This window comes from Papio anubis, chromosome 13 (genome assembly GCF_008728515.1).
Source record: "Papio anubis isolate 15944 chromosome 13, Panubis1.0, whole genome shotgun sequence".
NCBI lineage: Eukaryota > Metazoa > Chordata > Mammalia > Primates > Cercopithecidae > Papio > Papio anubis.
In genome coordinates, this window is record NC_044988.1 from 101104945 (window position 1) to 101123654 (window position 18710).

At 50.6% G+C, this 18710-nt stretch overlaps 1 protein-coding gene across 11 annotated transcripts in view; it reads left to right on the forward strand.

Annotated features, from left to right (window-relative positions):
- Positions 1-18710, forward strand: part of PRRC2B (proline rich coiled-coil 2B) — a 127237-nt gene that overhangs the window by 8515 nt on the left and 100012 nt on the right. For 7 of the 11 annotated variants that reach the window (XR_004178028.1, XM_031654651.1, XM_031654658.1 and 4 more), the window contains exon 1: positions 12028-12100. The exons of 1 other annotated variant lie outside the window; for it this stretch is intronic. The gene's annotated coding sequence lies outside the window, so the exon portion shown is untranslated. Of the gene's footprint in view, positions 1-12027; positions 12101-12672; positions 12695-18710 lie in introns of those variants that run through there. 3 more of the 11 variants (XM_031654659.1, XM_031654653.1, XM_021927114.2) reach the window with 3 other exon arrangements.

Here is an 18710-nt window from a genome sequence, read left to right on the forward strand (position 1 = left end):
TGTTGCCTGTTGCCCAGGCTGGAGTGCAGTGGTGTGATCTTGGCTCACAGCAACCTTCACCTCCCAAGCTCAAGCGAGTCTCTTGCCTCAGCCTCCCAAGTAGCTGGGATTATAGGCATGCACCACCATGCCCGGCTAATTTTTGTACTTTTAGTAGAGACAGGGTTTCACCATATTGGCCAGGCTGTTCTCGAACTCCTGACCTCAAGTAATCTGCCCACCTCAGCTTCCCAAAGTGCTGGGATGACAGGCGTGAGCCACCGCACCCAGCCAGGCCCCCTATTCCTGTAGGAGTGCACCTTCCCTCAGGTGGGGCCACATCTCCAGTGGCCACCAGAGAGTGTGGGGTGTACTCCTGGTGCTCAGACACTGCACCCCCTAGCCTTTTGTTCATGCTGGTCCCTCCATCTGGAATGTTCCTCTACAGTCTCCTCTGACTAAACTCTGCTCTTCCTTCAAGTCCTGCCCTCAAAAGCACCTGCGCCAAGACCTCCTCTGGCTCCCCAGCAGGAATCCATTTCCCCCTGGAATATTGTTCATTTTTCCCCTTGAGTTTAGAGGACTCCACCTTCTAAACTGAACATGGGAACTCATGCTGTGTCTCGTTAGTACAACTGCACTGTGGAGAACAGGTGCAGAGCATTTGAAAGTGGCCAGTCCAAGAATCCTGGAACAGCTCATGACTGAACCAGCTGGAGGCCTCACATTCCTGGATCGGATCATATTACAAGTTAGCTGTGGCCAAATCCCTGTTATCCTCCTACCCTTTCTCGGGAAGGAGGAAGCACTAGAACACGTAAGAGCCAGGCCCCAAGACTTTCAGGCCCAGCTTAGGCTGTGTCTGGCAGGTAGTGAGAGCTCACGAAATCAGTCTTTATTGTTGTAGGGTTTTGGTTTGCTTGTTTTGGTTTCTTTTCTTTTCTTTTTTTTTTTTTTTTCTTTTTTTGAGATAGAGTCTCGCCCTGCCGCCCAGGCTGGAGTGCAGGGGCTCGATCTCGGCTTACTGCAACCTCCGCCTCACTGGTTCAAATGATTCTCCTGCCTCAGCCTCCTGAATAGCTGGAACTACAGGCGCCCGCTACCATACCCGGCTGGTTTTTTGTATTTTTAGTACAGATGGGGTTTCACTGTGTTAGCCGGGATGGTCTCAATCTTCTGAGCTTGTGATCTGCCCTCCTCGGCCTCCCAAAGTGCTGGGATTACAGGTGTGAGCCACTGCGCTCTTTTCCGTGACAGGTCTTGCTCTGTCGCCCAGGTTGGAGTCCAGTGGCACAGTCATGGCTCCTTGGAACCTCTGCCTCCTGGGCTCAGCTCATCCTCCCACCTCAGCCCCTGAGTAGCTGGGACTACAGGCACCCACCACTCTGCCCGGCTATGTTTGCTTGTTTGTTTGTTTGTTGAGACAGAGTATTGCTCCGTTGGCTCAGGCTGGAGTGCAGTGGTGCGATCTCAACTCACTGCAACCTCTGTCTGCCTTCTGTGCTCAAGCAATTCTCATGCCTCAGCCTCCTGAGTAGCTGGGATTACAGGCACCTGCCACCATGGCTGGCTAATTTTCGTATGTATGTATGTATTTATTTATTTGTTTTATTTGAGATGGAGTCTCGCTCTGTCACCCAGGCTTGAGTGTGGTGGCACGATCTTGGCTCACTGCAACCTCCGTCTCCCAGGTTCAAGTGATTCTCCTGCCGCAGCCTCCCAAGTAGCTGGGATTACAGGCACGTACCACCATGCCCAGCTAATTTTTTGTATTTTTAGTAGAGACGGGGTTTCACCATCATGGCCAAGCTTGTTTCAAACTCCTGACCTCAAGTGATCCGCCCACCTCGGCCTCCTAAAGTGCTAGGATTACAAGTGTGAGCCACTGCGCCTGGCCTAATTTTTGTATTTTTGGTAGACACGGGGTTTCACCATCTTGGCCAGGCTGGTCTTGAACTTTTTTTTTTTTTTTTTTTGAGACGGAGTCTCGCTCTGTCCCCCAGGCTGGAGTGCAGTGGCGTGATCTCGGCTCACTGCAAGCTCCGCTTCCCGGGTTCACGCCATTCTCCAGCCTCAGCGTCCTGAGTAGCTGAGACTACAGGCGCCCGCCACCACGCCCGGCTAATTTTTTGTATTTTTAATAGAGACAGGGTTTCACCATGGTCTCCATCTCCTGACCTTGTGATCCGCCCACCTCGGCCTCCCAAAGTGCTGGGATTACAGGTGTGAGCCACCGCGCCCGGCCTGGTCTTGAACTCTTAACCTTGTGATCCGCCCGCCTTGGCCTCCCAAAGTGCTGGGATTACAGGCGTGAGCCACCGTGCCCAGTCAAAGGAGACATTTTCACACTGGCTGTAACAGAAGTGGAACCAGAGCTGGAAGATGGACAGGAAGTAAGGAATGAGTGAACCCAGGAGAGCAAGGCTGGAGAGAGTTGGCATGAACCAATGAGCAACTGTTGGGTTCTGTTTTGTTTCCTTTTATTTTACTTATTTTTTTGAGATGGAATTTTGCTCTTGTCACCCAGGCTGGAGTGCAGTGGTGTGATCTTGGCTCACTGCATCCTCCGCCTCCCAGGTTCAAGTGATTCTCCTGCCTCAGCCTCCCAAGTAGCTGGGATTACAGGCATGAGCTACACCAGTAAGTTTCCTAATATTTAAAAGAAAACAGCCGGGCACAGTGGCTCATGCCTGTAATCTCAGCACTTCGGGAGACTGAGGCAGGTGGATCACATGAGGTCAGGAGTTCGAGACCAGCCTGGCCAAAATGGTGAAACCCTATCTCCACTAAGAACACAAAAAACAAGGCTGTGCGTGGGGCTCACGCCTGTAACCCCAGCACTTTGGGAGGCTGAAGTGGGTGAGATCACCTGAGGTCGGGAGTTCGAGACCAGCCTGACCTAAAAATACAAAATTAGCTGGTCATGGTGGTGCATGCCTATAATCCCAGCTGCTTGGGAGGCTGAGGCAGGAGAATCGTTTGAACCCAGAGGCGGAGGTTGCAGTGAGCTGAGATTGCACCATTGCACTGGGTGCGAGAGCCTGGGCTACAAGAGCAAAACTCCATCTTAAAAAAAAAAAAAAATAGCCAGGCACGGTGGCATGTGCCTGTAATCCCAGCTACTCGCGAGCCTGAAGAGGGGAGTCGCTTGAACAGGAGGCAGAGGTTGCAGTAAGCTGACATCATGCCACTGCACTCTAGTCTGGGTGACAGAGCAAGACTCCGTCTCAAAACAAAAACAAAATTATCCAGGGGTGGTGGCACATGCCTGGAATCCCAGCTACTTGGGAGGCTGAGGCAGGAGAATCACTTGAACCTGGGAGGCAGAGGTGGCAGTGAGCTGAGATCGTGCCATTGCACTCCAGCCTGGAAAACAAGAGTGAAAAACTCCGCCTCAAAAAAAAAAAAAACCTTACTTACCCATGTAAGTCCCTTAACTTCTGACCTAAATTTCCTTATCCATAAAGTGGGAGAAATAATAACAGTCTTGCAAGTGTTAATTAAGTTATCTTAGCAGCATGCCTGGCCCAGAAAAGATGCCTTAAACAACAGCAATCATCATAATCATCATTCTTTTTTTTTTTTTTTTTGAGACAGAGTCTTGCCTTGTCGCCCAGGCTGGAGTGCAGTGGTGAGATCTCAGCTCACTGCAAGCTCCGCCTCCCGGATTCACGCCATTCTCCTGCCTCAGCCTCTTGAATAGCTGGGACTACAGGCGCCTGCCACCACGCCCGGCTAATTTTTTGTATTTTTAGTAGAGATGGGGTTTCGCCATGTTAGCCAGGATGGTCTTAATCTCCTGACCTCGTGATCCACCCGCCTCGGCCTCCCAAAGTGCTGGGATTACAGGCATGAGCCACCGCGGCCAGCCCATCATTCTTATTGTTGTCATCTCAGAGAGAAATGCAGAGAGAAAAGATTTCCTGAATTTGGGATGTGGTTGGGATGTAGCCTAATCGTTGAGCTTTGCGAGGCGAGTACAGGATCTGTGGCTTTTTTTTTTTTTTTTTTTTTTAAGAGATAGGGTCTTGCTCTGTTGCCCAGGCTGGCCGTGTAGTTACATGAGCACATCTCACTGCAGCCTTGACGTCCCGGGCTCAAGCAATCCTCCCACCTCAGCCTCCAGAGTAACTGGGACTACAAGTGTGCGCCAACATTCTCGGCTACTTTGTTAATTTTTTTGTAGAGATGGGGTGTCTCACTGTTGCCTATGCTGGTCTTGAACTCCTGGGTTCAAGCAGTCCTCCTGCCTTGGCCTCCCAGAGTCCCGTGATTATAGTGTGACCCGCTGTGCCTGGCCTATGCCTGTGGCTTTTTAACAACCAGGGATGCAGCAGCTCCCACTGTCCCCAGACGGTGTCACCCCACTTCCAGATCTGCCTGATGAACGGAGCCTTTGACTCGACTTTCCCCCTTAACACTTCCTCATCTTTCTTCCCAGAACACCCACGTCCTTCCAGGCTTTTCATACGTTTATGTCCTCTCTTGTCAGATGATAGAAACGGGTAACCCTATGATTCTTAGTGAGTCCCAGGGTCCCTTCTGTTGTGGCCAATGAGGTCAAGGGCCAGACACCCATTCTGCCATTCAACAAACCAACCAAATTCATTGAGCACTCACTGTTTACCAGGCACCATGTTTGGTGCTAAGGATAGCACAGGTGTATTAGGGTTCTCTTAGAGGGACAGAACTAGTAGGATATACATAATCATATATGTAAATCATATATATATATACACATAGGAGTTTATCAAATATTAATTTACACGATCACGAGGTTCCACAGCAGGCTGGCTGTCTGCAAACTGAGAAGCAAGGAGAGCCAGTCCGGGTTCCAACACTGAAGAACTTTGGGAGAAAGATGTAGGCTGGGAAGTTAGGCTGGTCTCTCTCTTTCACAGTTTTCTGCCTGCTTTATATTCGCTGGCAGCTGACTAGATTGTGCCCACCAGAATAAGGGTGAGTCTGCCTTCCCCAGCCCACTGACTCAAATGTTCATCTCTTTTGGGAACACCCACACAGACACACCCAGGATTAATACTTTGTATCCTTCAATCCACTCAAGTTGACACTCACACACTCAGTATTAACCATCACAGCAGAGAACCAAATGGACTAAGTCCTTGTCCTCCTGAGCCTTAGACCGATGTGATGTCTCCGTTGTGCCAGACTTAATCCCTGAGGTGATTTGCATCAAATAAGACAGATGCGGTCATCCTGCCTCTCATGGTACTGTCATCTCCTCCACCTCCCAAACTTTGGCAAAGGCTGTGAGGAACAGTGGGGAGGATAAAGAGCTCACTGTCCCCGTGCCGCCACCGGGAGCATGAAACGTGCCCAGCGCTAAGTGACATGTGCTATAAAGTGTAAAATCCATGCCGGACTTGAAGACTTCATGTGACCACAAAGAATGTCAATGATCTCATTTATAATTTTAAAACATTAATTACATGTTGAAACAGTAATATTTTTGATATAGTAGGCTAAATAACATTCATTATTAGGCCAGGTGCAGTGGCCCATGCCTGTAATCCCAGCACTTTGGGAGGCCCAGGTGGGTGGATCACTTGAGGCCAGGAGTTCAAGACCAGCTTGGCCAACATGGCGAAACCCCATCTCTACCTAGAATACAAAAAGTTAGCTGGGTGCGGTGGCACATGCTATGTAGGAGGCTGAGGCATGAGAATTGTTTGAATCCGTTGTGGGCGGTGAGCTGAGGTTGTAGTGAGCCGAGATTGCTCCACCGTGCTCCAGCCTGGGCAACTGAGCAAGATGGTGTCTTAAAAAAAAAAAAAATCATTATTACAATTCAATTCAATTCATCTCTCCTTTTACTTTTTTTTTTTTTTTTTTTTTTAGATGGAGATTCCCTCTTGTTGCCCAGGCTGGAGTGCAATGGCACAATCTTGGCTCACTGCTACCTCTGCCTCCCAGGTTCGAGCAATTCTCCTGCCTCAGCCTCCCAAGTAGCTGGGATTACAGGCATGCACCACCACACCTAGCTAATTTTTTGTGTTTAGTAGAGATGGGGTTTCACCATGTTGGTCAGGCTGGTCTCAAACTCACGACCTCAGGTGATCCACCCACCTCAGCCTCCCAAAGTGCTGGGATTACAGGCGTGTGCCACCACGCCTGGCACTTTTTTTCTTTTTTTTTGAGGTGGAGTCTTGCTCTGTCACCAGGCTGGAGTGCAGTGGCGTGATCTTAGCTCACTGCAACTTCCGCCTCCTGGGTTCAAGCGATTCTCCTGCCTCATCTTCCCGAGTATCTGGGACTACAGGCACATGCCACTATGCTCAGCTAATTTTTGTATTTTTAGTAGAGACAGGGTTTCACTATGTTGGCCAGGATGGTCTCGATCTCTTGACCTCATGATCCACTGTCCTCGGACTTCCAAAGTGCTGGGATTACCGCACCCGGCCCCTCCTTTTACTTTTTTTTTTTTTTTTGAGACGGAGTCTTGCTCTGTTGCTAGGCAGAAGCAACAGTCTTGCTCTGTTGTTGGAATGCAGTGGCATGATCTTGGCTCACTGCAACCTCCCCCTCCTGGATTCAAGCAATTCTCCTGCCTCACCCTTCCGAGTAGCTGGGACTACAAGTGCATGCCACCACCCCTGGCAAATTTTTTGTATTTTAGTAGAGATGAGGTTTTACCGTGTTGCCCAGGCTGGTCTCGAACTCCTGAGCTCAGGTAATCCACCCACCTTGGCCTCCCAAAGTGCTGGGATTACAGGTGTGAGCCACTGCACCCAGCTCCTTTTACTTTTTTTTTTTTTTTTTTTTGAGACAGAGTTTCACTCTTGTTGCCCAGGCTGGAATGCAGTACTGTGATCATGGCTTACCACAACCTCCGCCTCCCCGGTGAATCAAGCGATTCTCCTGCCTCAGCCTCCCAAGTAACTGGGATTACAGGCATGCGATACCAAGCCTGGCTCAGTTTTTGTATTTTTAGTAGAGACGGGGTTTCTCCATGTTGGTCAAGATGGTCTCTAACTCCCAACCTCAGGTGATGCACCTGCTTTGGCCTCCCAAAGTGCTGGGATTACAGGCGTGAGCCACCGTGCCCGACCTCCTGTTACTTTTTTAATATGGCCATTAGAGTGCTTTAAATGATCTATGTGACTCACATTATGTTGTTATTGGATGGCCTAGGAGGTTTGGTTTTACTGGAACTTGTAACCGTGGGCAAGTTTTTAAAAAAATTTTTTAAATTTTTTATTTTTTGAGACAGGGTCTCGTTCTGTCATCCAGGCTGGAGTGTGGTGGCATGATCACAGCTCACTGCAGCCTCAGCCTCCTGGGCTCAAGTGATCCTCTGGCCTCAGCTTCGCGAATAACTGGGATCACAGGTGTGCACCACCATGTCGGGCTTATTTTAAAATTTTTTTTCTAGAGATTGGAGTCTCACTGTGTTGTCTAGGTTGGTCTTGAACTCCTGGGCTCAAGCGATCTGTCCACCTTGGCCTCCCAAAGTGCTGGGATCACATGCGTGAGCCACTGCACCTGGCTGGGCAAATCATTGAACTTTCTGATGCTCTATTTTCTCGACTGTTAAGTGCAGGTATTCGAAACACCAGGTACGTTTTCTTCCTCTAACACTTTGCTGGATACTTTGTCACCATAGTGGTGACAGTGGTGGAAGGAAGGCTGGGCACCCACCTCCAGGCTAGCTGGGGTTTAGAGGCTTTACTGCATGTGCTTATTTGGCTGGTTTTGTGAGCCATGTGTTTTGTGTGGTTGGTCAGGAGCCATGTTTTTGGCCTCAGTTGGCCAGGCATCCACTTTTCAACCACCATGGAGATTGAGTGCTTACTTTGTGCCAAGCTCTCTTCTCTGCTTGGGGATCCCAGCTGGAGAGACACTACAGTGCTCCCCACCCAATTTTCTTTTTTTTTTTGAAATGGAGTCTTGCTCTGTCGCCCAGGCTGGAGTGCAGTGGCGAGATCTCGGCTCACTGCAAGCTCCGCCTTCCGGGTTCATACCATTCTCCTGCCTCAGCCTCCTGAGTAGCTGGGACTACAGGCGCCCGCCACCTCACTTGGCTAATTTTTTGTATTTTTAGTAGAGACGGGTTTTCACTGTGTTAGCTACGATGGTCTCGATCTCCTGACCTTGTGATCCACCTGCCTCGGCCTCCCAAAGTGCTGGGATTACAGGTGTGAGCCACCGTGCCCGGCCCCCACCCAGTTTTCACAGGTAGAAACTCTTAGGCACCAAAAGGCTAGCTCTACTGGTTGGAGGCAGAACCAGAACTAAAACCTTGGAATATCAGTTTGTGTTTGTTTGTTTTGAGACGGAGTCTTGTTCTGTCACCAAGCTGGAGTGGAGTGGCGATCTCGGCTCACTGCAAACTCCGACTCCCGAGTTCAAGTGATTCTCCTGCCTCAGCCTCCTGAATAGCTGGGATTACAGGCACGTGCCACCATGCCCAGCTAATTTTTGTATTTTTAGTAGAGACGGGTTTTCACGGTGTTGGCCAGGATGATCCCGATCTCCTGACCTTGTGGTCCTCCCGCCTTGGCCTCCCAAAGTGCTGGGATTACAGGTGTGAGCCACCGTGCCCAGCCTGTGTTTGTTTTATTGACTGTAGTGGCCCCTGTCTTTCCAGTTCAACAGCATGGCCCCAGAGGCTGGCACAGTGAGCACCAGAGTGCAGGTGCCCAGTGAATGAACAGATGAACTTTGATTCCCAGGGCTCTCCTGGGAATTTGCAGGGATGGATGACTGCATGTCATTCTCTCCATGAGGATGGTCAGGGAGGTAGGAGGTGGCTGAGCTGGATTTGAAGCCAGGTCTCTTCTCTCCCAAGACTGCTAGTTTGCTTTTTTTTTTGATACGGAGTCTCGCTCTGTCACCCAGGCTGTAGTGCAATGGGGCAATTTCAGCTCACTGCAACCTCCACCTCCTGGGGTTCAAGCAGTTCTCCTGCCTCAGCCTCTTGAGTAGCTGGGATTACAGGCACGTACCACCACGCCTGGCTAATTTTTGTATTTTTAGTAGAGACGGGGTTTCTCCACGTTGGTCAGGCTGGTCTCGAATGCCTGACGTCGTGATCCGCCCACCTCGGCCTCCCAAAGCGCTGGGATTACAGGCTTGAGCCACTGTGCCCGGCCCTAGGTTGCCTTTTAACCCGTACCTCGCTGTGTTGCCTTCAGCAAGTCTCCAAGTTTGCACTAGTTTTCTGTTGCTACATTACCACACATTTAGTGGCTTATGTAACTTTGTTATCTTAAAGTTCTGGAGGTCACAGTGGTTGGCAGGGCTCATTTTCTTCTGGAGGCTTTAGGGGAGAATCCATTCCTTGTCCTTTGTAGCTTCTAGAAGCGGCCTGCATTTCCGGTCATGAGGTCCTGCATCATTCCTTTGTCAGTCAAAATGATTAATTCATCAACCACATCTCCGACCCTGATCCTTCTTCCTTCCTCTTGTGAGGATCCTTGTGATTCCACCTGCCCAACCAAATAATCCAGGATTCATCTCTGCATCTCAAGATCCTACAGAGTCCCTTTTGCCATAGAAAGTACCATATTCACAGGTTTCAGGGATGAGGACTTGGACATCTTTGGTGGGGGACTTTGTATTGCCTCCACAAAGTCTACTTTTCCTCTCTGTTGGATAGGCGCACTAGTAATGTCTGTTTTGTGGGTATGTCGTGAGGATTACCTGAGTGACTCTATAGGGAGTATTTAGCACAGTGGCTGTCACATAGTAAGTGCTCAGTAAACCACCCTGTTACTGTTCAGCTTCCTCCTATCATTTTGTTTTGTTTTGTTTTGAGACAGAGTCTCTCTCTGTTGCCCAGGCTGGAGTGAAGTGGTGTGCTCTTGGCTCACTGCAACCTCCACCTCCTGGGTTCAAGCGATTCTCGTGCCTCAGCCTCCCGAGTAGCTGGGATTACAGGCCCTCACCACCATACCTGGCTAATTTTTGCATTTTTAGTAGAGATGGGGTTTCACCCTGTTGGTCTCAAACTCCTGACCTCAGGTGATCCATCTGCCTCAGCCTCCCAAAGTGCTGGGATTACAGGGGTGAGCCACCGCACCTGGCCTTACAGATGAAGAATCTGAGGCTTCAGCTTATTTTTTGTTTATTTGCTTTCTATCTTTTTTTTTTTTTTTTTTTTTTGAGATGGAGTCTCACTCTGTCACCCAGGCTGGAGTGCAGTGGTGCGATCTCAGCTCAGTGCAACCTCCACCACCCAGGTTCAGGCAATTCTGCCTCAGCCTCCCAAGTAGCTGGGATTACAGGTGCCTGCCACCATACCCGGCTAATTTTTGTATTTTTAGTAGAGATAGGGTTTCACCATGTTGGTCAGGCTGGTCTCTAACTCCTGACCTCGTGATCCGCCCACCTCGACCTACCAAAGTGGTGGGATTAAAGGTGTGAACCACTGTGCCAGCCTTACAGATGAAGAACCTGAGGCTCAATTTATTTAATTTATTTTTTATTTGTTTATTTGCCTTCTATCATTTTTGTTAGTTGCTGGGTTTTGAGCACTGGGCCGATTCTATGGCCATCCTGAAGATGGTCAAGGTACAAAATGGAAAATAAAAATTAGGACTACATCCTCCCTGTTTTGTAGAGATAGAAAAATATTGAAGACCTTGGCAGGGGAATAGCGCAAATTTGATGATTTAAAAGAGAGTGGCCTGCACTATAATCCCAACACTTTGGGAGGCCAAGGTAGGCGGATCACTTTAGCCCAGGAGTTCCAGACCAACTTGACCAACATGGTGAAACCCCATCTCTACTAAAAATACAAAAATTAGTCAGGCGTGGTGGCAGGTGTTTGTAATCCCAGCTACTCGGGAGGCTGAGGCAGGAGAATCGCTTGAATCTAGGAGTTGGAGGTTGCACTGAGCAGAGATTGCACCACTGCACTCCAGCCTGGGGGACAGAGAGAGACTCTCTATCAAAAAAAAAAAAAAAAGTTCTGGAGTTACGCTGAAGTGGGTTAATTTTCCTTCTGGGTCCAGCTGTGTGGCTTTGGGCACATTGTCTCAGAGCCTCCTTTGTCTCACCTGTGAATTAGAACCATATCTGCCCCTGGGTTAGGATTAAGTGATACAAACCACGTGCTTTAGCATAGGGCATGGCCCGCAGCTGGTGCTTAGTGTGTTAGCAACTGTGCCTGGAAGCGGGTGGGATGATTGGGGTGCCAGACCCCAGCATTTTTTTTTTTTCAATTTGCTTTTTGAAATTCCTTTTATAATTGGTTAGGTGTCTAAAAAAGTAAGAACCCTCTTCCGCTCTCCCAACCTCAAACCACGGAGGTAACCAACATGGGAGTGCAGGCTCCCGGACCTTTTGTTTTGCAATCACACAAACACAAGAGGAGGGGCTTATTAGTTTTCATTTTGTAAAAATGGGACAAAGTACCCATATTGTGCAACAACCTTGCTTTTGAAATGAAAAAAGTATTATTTCTGCTTCCTTTCCGTGCATATACCGTATACATATTTTAACAAAATCCGGGCTCAGTCTGTTCTGAGCCTCTGCAGTTTTGATGGGGGAGGGGGCGGAGATCCGGACTCGCTCCCCGGTCACTGCCCCCTCCATCCCTTTCCACTCTTTCCGGGCGCTCTTCCCCCGGGCCCGGCCCAGGCCATGCCCAGGACCCTTCTCTCGGCTCCTGGCCCCTCCTCCAGGTCTCCTCCCGGAGCTCCGCTCTGCCCGGGTCAGCCTCGCTCTCTCCCGCCCCTCCCGTCGTCCCCGAGTCTCCCCCCTTCCCAGCCCCCTCCCGCCGCTCCCCGCCCCTCCCCCCGGGCCCCCGCCCCCGCCCCCGCTCGGCCCCCGGGCCGATCCCAAGGCCGCCGCTCCCGGGAGGCGCGACAGGGGGCGCTGCGCGGGCCCAGGCTGCGGGCGGCGGCGGGAGGAGGAGGCCGAGGAGGCGGGGGCGGCGGCAGGCGGGGGGGCGGGGAGCCGAGCGCGAGAGGGAGCGAGCGGCGAGACAGGCGCCGAGGCTCCAGCGCGCAGCGACGAGCGAGCCCGGGAGGAGGGAGGGAGCGAGCGAGCAGCCCGCGCCGCCGCCTCGCAATCCGCCGCCATCCCGCCGCCCCCGCGCCCGACCGCCGCCCGACCGCCATCGCCCGGCCCGGCCGCGCCCGCGGAACCAGACCAGGTGGGCCGGGGCCGGGGCCGGGGCCGGGGCGCGGGGGCGGCGGCGCTAAGATGGAGGCGGCGCGGCCCGGCCGGGCTTTGTCTCCCGCGGCGGCCGCCGGGGGCCTTAAGGCCCTGCCCGACCTTTGTCCGCGAGCGCGGCAGGGCTCGGCCCCCGCCGCCGCCGCTTCCTTCCCGCCGGGCGCGGGGCTGCGGGGCTGGGAGGCCGCGGGGCCTGGGGGCGGCGGGCCCGGGCGCGCTCGCCATTGTTGTGGCGGCGCCGCGCGGCCTCAGTCTCGGGCGGGGTCCGGGGGCCGCACGCCTCCCTCAGGGCTCGCCCGCCAGCCCCGTGCCCCCGAGGCCGGGCCGGGCTGCAGAGGCCGGAGGGTCCCCGGGCCCGCAGCCGGGTCTCGGGGTTTCGAGGCCGGCGTCCCTGCTCCCCGCCCCGCCCAGTTGACGGAGCAACGCGCCCGAGGCGGGATCCTGCGGGGTCGGGCCTTGGGCCCGGGGCTCTCGGCGGTGTTCGCGGGGCCGTTCCTGGCGCGGGGTGGGCCGGGCCCCGGCGGCGCTAAAGTTGGCGGCCGGGGAGGGAGGCGAGCGACCGCCCAGTCTTGGTGTGAGTGCGGGAACCAGAGGGTTATTTTCGAAATGCTGAATGCTCTATGCTAAAAATGTTTAATAATAAACAGGATGTCGCCACTCGGGGCCTGCCAGATGGGTTTTTTTTTCCTCTTCTCTTTTGCTTCCCCCCAACCCCCAAGAGAGAAATTCAGCCCTGTTGAAACTGTGGGTCTCTGAAGAGTGGATTTGCCTACTTAAAACTAAGAGGTGGATTTTTTGCCTCTTTTTCCCTTTTTCTTTTCTCCTCCTTCTAAATATCGTGGGAGGTCGGAGCCCACCTTTAGGCAAGAATAGGAGGTGTTTTCAGTGGTGAGCTTGAAGGAAGTGGGAGAAGGGGGGCTGGGCAGTGTGTCATTTGCTAAATGGCTTCCTGGGAGAAATCTTGAAATTAAATGCCTTTGGTTTACAGGACTGGTAAACTTTCCCTAAGATTTTTTTGTTTTCTTTAAGGTTTAGTGTGCATTTGATGTGGCTTTGTACAGTATCATCCAATTTGGCTTTTGTAACCATTCGTATGCGGTCTTAGCATGGTTTCTCCGAATCTCGCTGCGGCCATTTAGTCATGTCTATGCACAGCGCCGTGGTGTAAGGTGGGACTGGGGAGGCCCAGGCATTGGGGTACAGATCCTGCTGCTTTCTTCCCTAAACCTATCACTCTGGGGCTGTCTGAGGCTTTATCTGCATAAATCGGGGCGTGCACCTCCACTTGGCAGGTTTGGGCTACGGTGAAGGGCCTAGCAGAGGGCCTGACACAGTTAGTGGTTCCTCCTACCGTTGTTGGTGTAACTGCTGTCAAGTCCTAGGCAGACATGGGCCCCTTGTGGTGCCACCCATAGAAACTGTGCCAATGGATGCCACAGGTGCTGGCCTAAGGCATGGACAATACAGAAGGAATTCGAGGCCCAAACATTAGTGGGCGCTTGCTTATACAGTGCTGAGCCTCTAGAGTAGCATTTGGAGCTCTCTAAAGGTTAATAGACACGGAGTGTGTGGTAGTTGGTCAGTTTAAGGCAGGGTTAGAACAGTACGAGATGCTCAGGAAAAACAGACGCCCAAAAAATCCTGCCTTCTGAGGATAACTGCTTTCCTTGGGGATTGGCAAATAATCCTTTGAGAGTGAGTTTCTACTTGTTTGGGCAAGTGTGTCTCTTGGAGCCTGAGCAGCTGGATTCTGGTCCTCATCGGTTACCTTTACAAAGCAAGTCTCTGAGCCTCAGATCTTGCATCTGTAAAATGGGAATAATTATGCCTGCCTTGGGTATCTATTAGGGCTCTTGGGAGCGTCACATAAGATTCACAGTGAATTGTTTCTCTCCATAGGAAGGTGATGAAATGTATGTTTTTGTTGGTTATCTGTTTTTCTGATTCCTTTCTCCTTCCTTCCTTCCTTCCTTCCTTCCTTCCTTCCTTCCTTCCTTCCTCTCTCCCTCCCTCCCTCCCTCCCTTTCCCTTCCTTTCCCTTCCTTCCCTTCCTTCCTTCTTTTTTCTTTTCTTTCTTTTTTTTGGAGACAGTCTCACTCTGTCGCCCAGGCTGGAGTGCAGGGGTGTGATGGGGTGTGATCTCAGCTCACTGCAACCTCCGTCTCCTGGGTTCAAGTGATTCTCATGCCTCAGCCTCTGGAGTAGCTGGGATTACAGGCATGCGCCACCACTCCCGGCCAATCTTTGTGTTTTTAATAGAGGCGAGGTTTCACCATGTTGGCCAGGCTAGTCTCAGACATCTGACCTCAGGTGATCTGCCTGCCTTGGCCTCCCAAAGTGCTGGGATTACAGGCCTGAGCTACAGCCCCCGGCCTCCTCTCTCTTAATGCTTATTTTTTCCTCTTCTCTTGGTTGGTGGAACTGTGACCTCCCCACCCCAAATTCTATGGCTGGCTAATGTTTTGCTGTGGTGACTATCACCCATCTGCCTGGAAGCACCAGAATGGCTTGGTACAGCTAGGGAACTCAGCCAGATCTTGGTGTCTGCTGTTTGTTAGAGACTATAGAAGGACTAATGCTAAGAAGCAGGAGACAGACTGAACCCAGTGTTGGCCACAAGTGAGGACTGAGACCCAGGTTACCTCTCGGCTAAGCATGTTAACTGTTGGCTCTGCAGTGGTTCTGTATTTTAGTGGGGAATTTGTTTTGGTTCATTTTGGCATTCCTGCAACCATCTTGTTGGTTTTTTGGTAAAATGTGGCACCCCCTCCAGACCTCCTAGCTGTGGGACTGAGATGTTTTAGCAGGATCCTGTCATCCTTTGATTTTTCCTTACTTCCTGCCTCTTGGCCCTTCCTTTTTGTCTGACTTCACTCAGGCCCAGTCTGGCTCTAGACTGTTAGCTGGTTAGTTAGGCCAGGAGACTTCTCCCACGAGCTTCTGCATATCTGTGAATTTTGGTTTTCGGTGGCCCTCTAATGCTGACTGCATGCCCTTACCTTAGCCCCTAAGCCCACTGTGTGGGTGGGTGTCCCATCTCGTACAGTGCCCTTGGCCCTCTCCGGCCTCCACTGGGCCCAAATAGGTAAAAAGAAAGCCTGAGGAAGGAAGAGTCAGGAAACCTCGGGAGAGTGGAATTTCAGGAATGGCAAGTCAGAACTGGTTCCAGCATGGGTCCGGTTGCCTTGTGCTTGGCTGAGGGATTTTTGTTGTGCTTTTTTTTTTTTTTTTTTTGCCTGTTCACCACTCCTAACCTTTTTTGAATTTCAGTTCTCTTTTTTATCCTGAAGGATTATTTTATTGTACTTTTAAGGGTTTTTTTTTTTTTTTTTTTTTGCCTTGCACAAAGTACTGACTCACGTTGCTAATGGCTGTGGCTGTATGCTGGTTATATGTCTCATTATCCTACCGCTTAAGATCATTTCTGGGTTGGTTTCTATTTCAAACCGGAATAGGCCAGGTGGGTCAATTCATGTATCTCTGAATTAAATAATGAGGTTTCCCTACTGTGAAATCTTGTCATGGGCAGACAGGTACTAAATAGGGCCTGTCTATACTAGATTTTAAAACAATGCATTTCTCCCCAAAACCCAAAATTTCCAACAGACCTTGGGCTTCGTGCTCCAAATGTTGTAATTTTGGTTTTAAATAAATTTCATGTAAGGAGGCAGGGTTAACTAGACTGTCTTCTTTTCAGATCATAACTCGATCTCTTTTTAAGATGATTTCTGGGACTTGTACAGCCTCAGGAAACTTGAGTCTGTCATTGGGACAAAGAAATACAGGCACTGGGCCGGGTGCGGTGGCTCAAGCCTGTAATCCCAGCACTTTGGGAGGCCGAGGCGGGTGGATCACGAGGTCAGGAGATCGAGACCATCCTGGCTAACACGGTGAAACCCCGTCTCTACTAAAAATACAAAAAAAAAAAAAAAAAAGAAATACAGGCACTGGCTGTGGTGGTGGAGATGGGAGCGACATGGGATATCGTAAGCTTTGTTTCTGGTGAAATATAATTGTTTGTCATTAGCTTTTAGGTTTAAAAGGTGCCATTCAGACTGGACCTCCTCACCTGGGAGCTGGCAGACCTGGGCCTTGCCACTGGCGATATCACTGTTTATACCTATGGGTGGCACATGGGAAATCTCTTTTGTGCTGGGAGGGAGGTTTGCCTTAGTGACTTGAGCCAGAAGTTGTGGTTGAGCTTTGTTCTCTGCTGTACTTATTGGTTTCCCGTGTGACCTGGGAAACATCCTTCGTCCGAGCTGAAGTGCACCTCTGAGGTGCTGGCAGCAGCGCTGGTTTGTGGAGCATTGCATGCAGCAGGAGTAGCTGGCGGAACAAAGCCTGTCTCAAGTTGCTGGCGGTCTTTCACATCTTGTACAGGACTTCCTTCCGTTCTTACCTCTGCAGCCAGTTGTGTGGCTTCCATCTGGACCCTCTTCCTCCTTGCCAAGATAACCATCAACCTTTTTCTCTGTGGGGCTGCAGAAGCAGTATTTATTGCATTTTTAATTCACTTGTAAGGCAGTAGATACTCCTTGAGCACCGATAATTTGCCAGGCATTGTACAAGGCCCTTTAAATACATTTTTCTTGTGGTGGGGTGAGGTGCTCATGCGTGTAATCCCGGTACTCGGGGAGGCCAAAGCGGGTGGATTGCTTGAGGCCAGGTTAAGACCAGCCTGGGCAATGTGATGAAAAAAACAAACAAACAAAATGTCTCCTGAAAGAAAAAATTAGTAGGGTATAGTGGCACATGCGTGTAGTTCTAACTACTTGGGAGGCTGAAGCAGGAGGATCACCTGAGCTTGGGAGGTTGCGGTTGCAGTGAGTTGTGATCATGCCACTGCACTCTAACCTGGGTGACAGACTGAGACCCTGTTTCAAAAGAATAAAAGGTAGGCCAGGCACGGTGGCTCATGTCTGTAATCCAAGCACTTTGGGAGGCCAAGGTGGGCGGATCACCTGAGGTCAGGAGTTTAAGACCAACCTGGCCAACATGGTGAAACCCCGTCTCTGCTAAAAATACAAAAATTAGCTGGACGCCATGGCAAGTACCTGTGGTCCCAGCTACTCAGGAGGGTGAGGCTGGAGAATCACTTAAACCTGGGAGGTGGAGGTTGCAGTGAGCTGAGATTGTGCCAGTGCATTCCAGCCTGGGAGACAGAGTGAGATTCTGTCTCAAAAAAAAGAAAAATACTGAAAAGAATAAATACCAAAATATATAAATCACTTGTGACCTCACCATCCAGAGCTAACTACAGTAAAGATGCCGGTGTGTTTCCTCTGATAATGTCTGTGTTTTCAAAATTAGAGCAATAGTATATATACGTTGAATACACAGTTGATAGCTTGCTTTTTTCCTTTTAATGTTATAGTGTATTCTTCTGAGTTATTTTTACAATTATGTTTTTGTTTTTTTTTTGAGACGGAGTCTTGCTCTGTCGCCCAGGCTGGAGGTGTCAGCTTGATCCGCTCACTGCAAGCTCCTCAGGATTCACTCATTCTCCTGCCTCAGCCCGAGCCAACTGGGACTACTGGCGCTCCCTCCCTGCGGCTCGGCTAGTTTTGTATTTTTAGTAGAAGACAGGGTTTCACCGTGTGCTCCAGAATGGTCTGGATCTCCTGACCTTGTGATCCACCGATCTCGGCCTCCCAAAGGGGCTAAGGATGCAGGCCCCGAGCCACCCTTGACTTCCTAGTGCTTCTAATTGCTGTGTACAGATATGCCATAATTTATTGAATCCTGTATTACTAGACATTTAGATTATTGTTGCCCTGTTTTCCCTTTTATGAGAAAAGCTGTAGGGAGCATCTTGGCATGTAAGTCTTGGTCCACGTGGCTGATTATCTCCCATAAGTGGAATTTCTGGGGTCAGAGGGTTGTAGGCTTGTTCTTCTCTTCTGGACAGGATCGATTTTCTCCTTCAGTCTTTGTCATCTCCCTCTCCAGCCTTGAGCGCAAGGCAGCCACTTTCTTAGTTTTTTCTGTTTTGAGGCAGGGTCTCACTTTGTCACCCAGGCTGGAGTGCAGTGGTGTGATCTCAGCTCACTGTAACCTCTGCATCCTGGGCTCAAATGATCCTTCTGCCTTAGCCTCCCGAGTAGCTGGGATCCTATAGGCATGTGCCACCATGCCTAATTTTTGTATTTTTTTGTGAAGACCGGGGGTTTCGCCATTTTGCCCAGGCTGTTTGTTTTTCTTTTCTTTTTTTCTTTTTTTTTTTTGGAGATGGCATCTTGTTCACTTGTGCAGGCAGGAGTGCAGCTGTGCGAACTTGGCTCACTGCAACCTCCACTTCCTGGGTTCAAGTGATTCTCCTGCCTCAGCCTCCTGAGTAGCTGGGATTACAGGCGTACACTACCACGCCTGGCTACTTTTTGTATTTTCAGTAAAGATGGGGTTTTGCCATGTTGGCCAGGCTGGTCTCGAAATCCTGACGTCAGGTGATCCACCGCGCTTGGCCACCCAGGCTGTTTCAGACTCCTGAACTCAAGCAATCCCTCCGCCTCAGCCTATCAAAGTGCTGAGATTACAGGCATGAGCCACAGCACCCAGCAAGGCAGCCTCTTTCATGAACCACTAGGTTC